The 5099-nt window shown below is 42.2% G+C and overlaps 1 long non-coding RNA gene across 1 annotated transcript; it reads right to left on the bottom strand.

Moving 5' to 3' along the window:
- Nucleotides 1-2239: 2239 nt before the first annotated feature.
- On the bottom strand, nt 2240-3538 carry LOC119767487. Its single transcript, XR_005277544.1, has 3 exons — nt 3494-3538; nt 2465-2588; nt 2240-2393 (listed from the first exon to the last, which is right to left on the bottom strand). It is a non-coding gene; the product is annotated as an uncharacterized LOC119767487 (long non-coding RNA).
- Between the last annotated feature and the right edge of the window lie 1561 nt (nt 3539-5099).

Genomic DNA, 5099 nt, shown 5'->3' with positions numbered 1-5099 from the left:
CTCCCACTGGCTAGGGCAAACAAAAGCCAAGACACCCTAGCAGTACGCAGCCAGTTCCATACCCCCACGATTGCTACCCCACTAGAACGAGACTACAGGGTTGGTAGCCGATTGGTAGCAGCGGATGACAGGTGCCTGGTAGGCGGCAATACCGGAGATGACTTGCAAAGGCAAGAACCGGGATTCGGTCTATTTGCCCGGAAGACCCGTAACCGAACAGACTGACAGTCCTGAGTCAGTCGGAGAGCAGGTAACTTGCCAAAGCCGTAAACCCAGTGCCAACCTAACCTTAACGTGTCCTTTGGAAGGACCCCTCAACCTTTGTTTAAGGTTCATCCCGGATGCCCCGGAGATGACCAGTGGAACCCCAACAACCCCCTGGAATGTCCGACGTCCTGGCGCTCAACTACGGGCAATGTTCCGGCCAATCGCCAACACCGGCCGAAGTCCCGATCCGTCAACACATCGGGAAGAGCCCAGGACAACCGGATGGGTCCACGCAGCGCACGACGAGAACCGCTACCAAGCACCAGGATGCGAGACCGCGGCCGGAGCCGACGGTCGAACCCAGATCACTGGTGGATGGAGCAGAGGTGACGACGCCGAGCTGGTGCGGCCCCAAGAAGCAGAAGAAAGGTCAGATAGAATAAGAAAGTGGGACAGTTTTGAGGTTAGGAGAAGGAGGAAAGTTAGTAGGAGAAAAGTGGGAGAATAAAGTGTGCACAAAAGTTAAATAAAGTGGTTTTTCACTTAGTAGCTTAAGTGTTTTCCTGTATCCGTCAAAGTTAGTGTGGATAAGCGTGCCGACCTTGAGGTGTTTTTGTAGAGTCCCTGCATCGAGAAAGGTCTCGACTAACCAGTAGTTACACTTTGGCGCCCAACATAAACTAGTCTTACCAGCTAGCTTTGAGGGTACAGTTCGGGATCACTTGAGTACACTAAACACCCACGGAGGTCTCTGGGAAAACTGCCCGGATTCCTTAAAATAGCGATTAGCAGTGAGCGATTGATTCCACTCTAATCCACAAAGCACACGGAATTTTCATTTATGTTAGAGGGGTTACTGTTGTCCAAAAGTTAAATGTGAAAAGCATGAAAAAACGATCGTTTATAAAGTGAGTTGCTAATCTAGTCAAATTTTAAATTGTTTCTATGTTTGTGTTATTGGTCGGAGGGAATGAAAAGACAGCGAAAACCATAGTGATTTATTTTTCAAAAACTTAAACTGTGATATACAATCCAAAAGCTCATTTAGATATCGAGCGTGAACAAATTTTAGGTTATAAAATTATTTTTCAACGTGCAAAATCGTGTCACTAGGTAGTTCTTTTCAAATTTTATCCAAATTCTTCACGTTGGCCATCCCAACGCAGTTTCTGGGATGAATCAGTTGGTTGATGAGTGAATGCAGCAGCAATTATTTGATTGAAGGCAATCCGAGCGGATTTTGGTACCGTTTCGTTGATTTAACCAAAAGTATTGTGATGAAAAACAGCATGCAAATCTGGAAATATAGAAAAATAATGTTAGCAAAAATATATCAAATTTTGTGAAGTTTTACGAATTTTAAATTGTATGTTGTGAGTGATTGAATGAATGAATATGAGTAATTGAATGATGAGTGAATGATGTACTGGAATGGTGAAATATTTCACCGATTTTCCCACCCAATTACCCCCCTGAGAGAAAATGCAAGAGAGCGTGAAAGAAAAACATTGAAATGAGAGAGAATTGAACATCAGTAGTGGAGAAACATGAACAATTTTGAGAGCTTTCAGGAGAAGAGAGCGTTTAGTGAGAGAAGTTATGTTGTAGTAAGAGTCGCTACGAGTATGAGAGAGTTAGTAGTAGGTTTCTGCATAACAAATGTGAGTTTGTTGTGTATGAGACAAGTTTTTAACCCAAGAACAAAATTTTAGAAAATCTGTTCTCTTTTTATTAAGATTCCTAGACTTTTCTGTACCTTGTTCAAATTTGGAGTTAATGTGAAGTAGGAGGTTGAAGTTTTGTTGTGGTCGAGTTGACCAAATGTGTTTTCTCTTTATGAGAAGAATGTTGATGCTCGGAGAGGCAGAGTGTCGCAGTACTAGGTTACCTAATTCAGACCTCAAACAAGTTGATTAGGTCATTTTGGGTCTCTCGTGTGTGTGGTCAACTACACTGAGAATCGATGAAGTTAATATTTCGTCTTTCGTCGAACTTTCAGTAGTAGTGGACAAACCAACACAGAGATGCCATGGATCGTTATGTGGTACTAGTCTAGGAAGGACGATGAAGATCGTTTGTGTTTGTGTGTGAAGTTGTTTTTGTAGGTGTTTGTCTTACCTGTGTGTAAGATGTTATGGGACGAAGGTCCACAAATAGGGTGGTACGCGCTGACGGCCAAATATACCCTAAAAGTAGAGAAGGAATTAGTTGAATTACCTTACGTTGGTAAGAGCAGTACAGTTTGGCAAATAGTCACCTTCTGTTAATATTTCTTCTAGAAGTACTATTCTGTCCATCCACGTACGTCAATGCTCAGCACTGACTAAGGGAATTGCAGCTAAGTTCCGGATCTAAAGCTGCCGAGAGTAGCAAAAATAAACCTGCAGGAGAAAAAGTAAAGTTATTGTCGTAGGTCATTTAAACAGCTGTTATGCTGAAAGTTGGATCCAGAGAAAAAGTTTTAGAGCATGTTCACAAAAACATCTGACGAGATGGTGAGACAGAGTTCGACAATGTTACGGTAGATGCAACTGCGTGCTTGATCGTTAATAAGTGTTTGATCTTGCATTGCGTTATAGTTGATCTAACCTGTAAATTTGTGTTTGTAGTTGTGCCTCGAGTTAGGGCAACTTTTAGAGCAGTTTGGCTCAAAGAAATTTGGTGGATTTTGGTTCAAGGAAGTCATATCTGTTAATACCTCTTTTAGATTGACTCACCCTGTTCCAATTATCGCTAATGCCAAAAGTTTTGCACCTGGAAGGCAGGTAAAAAGTACTCCAAAACTCATCCGGAAGAGTGGAGTTTGTACAAATGTTGTAAATATGTAATTAAATGTTAATTTATTGAAATTTTAGTTTGTTGCATGTTAATTTATTAAATTATGTACTGTTTTGTACGAGGTATTGCTCTGGATAGATAATTGCATGAAAGTATAGAAACATAATGGGAAATCATAGAACACACACAATTTACCATAAACATAAATTCTTGGAACAAGTAGAACAAAACAAGAATCAGGTGTCTCGGGAAAATACGAAGAAATAATAATCAGATCAAATCGCAACATAATTAAATCAGACATAATTATCCAATCATTTTCCATTGAAACAAAACCTGAGGTTATGAACCTGTTTTCGTTTTCACTTTTATTGATGAGTTACGTGATAAAAACTTAGGAGTTTATTTCTCAAGCGAGCACTTGACCAGCATGTTGGTATCTCATGATTTGGAGAGTGTTTACTTGTAAATGACTCATGTTTTTAGCAAATATTCCATCGATACTTACCACAGAATAATTTTCATGCCATGCATCATCACATTTCATAACAAATCTGTTTGACAGTGACAGATAGTTGACAGATCTAAGTTTCCCGAACATCAATAACACACACAACGAAGCAGTTAATAAGAAATTACCTTTGAAAAATTGAAGTACTAGAACGAAGTTTGATAAGGACTTGTGTGCAATATTGCATGAGAGTACACGGAAAGTCCAACTTTTGTAAATTTTTGTACAGTTTTGTAAATATTATTTTAATTTATTCCTTATTTATTATTTTAATGTGTAATTTGTTAAATTTTGTTGTAAATAGTAACGAAACTTTTCACGATCACTTTGACTGAGATTAAAACTCAAACATCGTATCGCTGGAGGCCGGAGTTGAACAAACGTTGATGGCCAGTACACAGGTACAACCTGCTAAACTGCGCGGAGATGGAGGAGGTGACTCTTTATCGTTGAAGCCTTATGACCCCGATACCGATTGTAGTACTAGTCTCGCATTAAGTGTTTTTCACAAATTTTCTTATGGATGATACGATCTAGTACAGCATGAGTGAAACATTTCGCGAGCAACCGTCGGTTAGTGTGAATTCGTCCGTGCGTTTGTTATTTTACGATGTCAAGGTTCAGAGGTACGTGTGTTTAGAGTTGTGATCTTGTGAGTTAAAAAAATATTTACTTTGTAAACATTTTTTTTTTCCCGAACTGGGGGGAGAGTGTAACCGATGGCAGTTCCTGACCCAATCGTTACTGTGGCTCTGTTTGTTTCGCGTTAAATATATGTGCTAAAATGCAGGAAAATGCTTAAGTTATTGGGCGGAGCTTCACTACTCCCACTGGCTAGGGCAAACAAAAGCCAAGACACCCTAGCAGTACGCAGCCAGTTCCATACCCCCACGATTGCTACCCCACTAGAACGAGACTACAGGGTTGGTAGCCGATTGGTAGCAGCGGATGACAGGTGCCTGGTAGGCGGCAATACCGGAGATGACTTGCAAAGGCAAGAACCGGGATTCGGTCTATTTGCCCGGAAGACCCGTAACCGAACAGACTGACAGTCCTGAGTCAGTCGGAGAGCAGGTAACTTGCCAAAGCCGTAAACCCAGTGCCAACCTAACCTTAACGTGTCCTTTGGAAGGACCCCTCAACCTTTGTTTAAGGTTCATCCCGGATGCCCCGGAGATGACCAGTGGAACCCCAACAACCCCCTGGAATGTCCGACGTCCTGGCGCTCAACTACGGGCAATGTTCCGGCCAATCGCCAACACCGGCCGAAGTCCCGATCCGTCAACACATCGGGAAGAGCCCAGGACAACCGGATGGGTCCACGCAGCGCACGACGAGAACCGCTACCAAGCACCAGGATGCGAGACCGCGGCCGGAGCCGACGGTCGAACCCAGATCGCTGGTGGATGGAGCAGAGGTGACGACGCCGAGCTGGTGCGGCCCCAAGAAGCAGAAGAAAAGGTCAGATAGAATAAGAAAGTGGGACAGTTTTGAGGTTAGGAGAAGGAGGAAAGTTAGTAGGAGAAAAGTGGGAGAATAAAGTGTGCACAAAAGTTAAATAAAGTGGTTTTTCACTTAGTAGCTTAAGTGTTTTCCTGTATCC

Source organism: Culex quinquefasciatus, chromosome 2 (assembly GCF_015732765.1).
Source record: "Culex quinquefasciatus strain JHB chromosome 2, VPISU_Cqui_1.0_pri_paternal, whole genome shotgun sequence".
In the NCBI taxonomy this organism is placed as follows: domain Eukaryota; kingdom Metazoa; phylum Arthropoda; class Insecta; order Diptera; family Culicidae; genus Culex; species Culex quinquefasciatus.
Note: the sequence above shows the minus strand (reverse complement) of the source record. Positions and strands in the feature narration are given on the sequence as shown.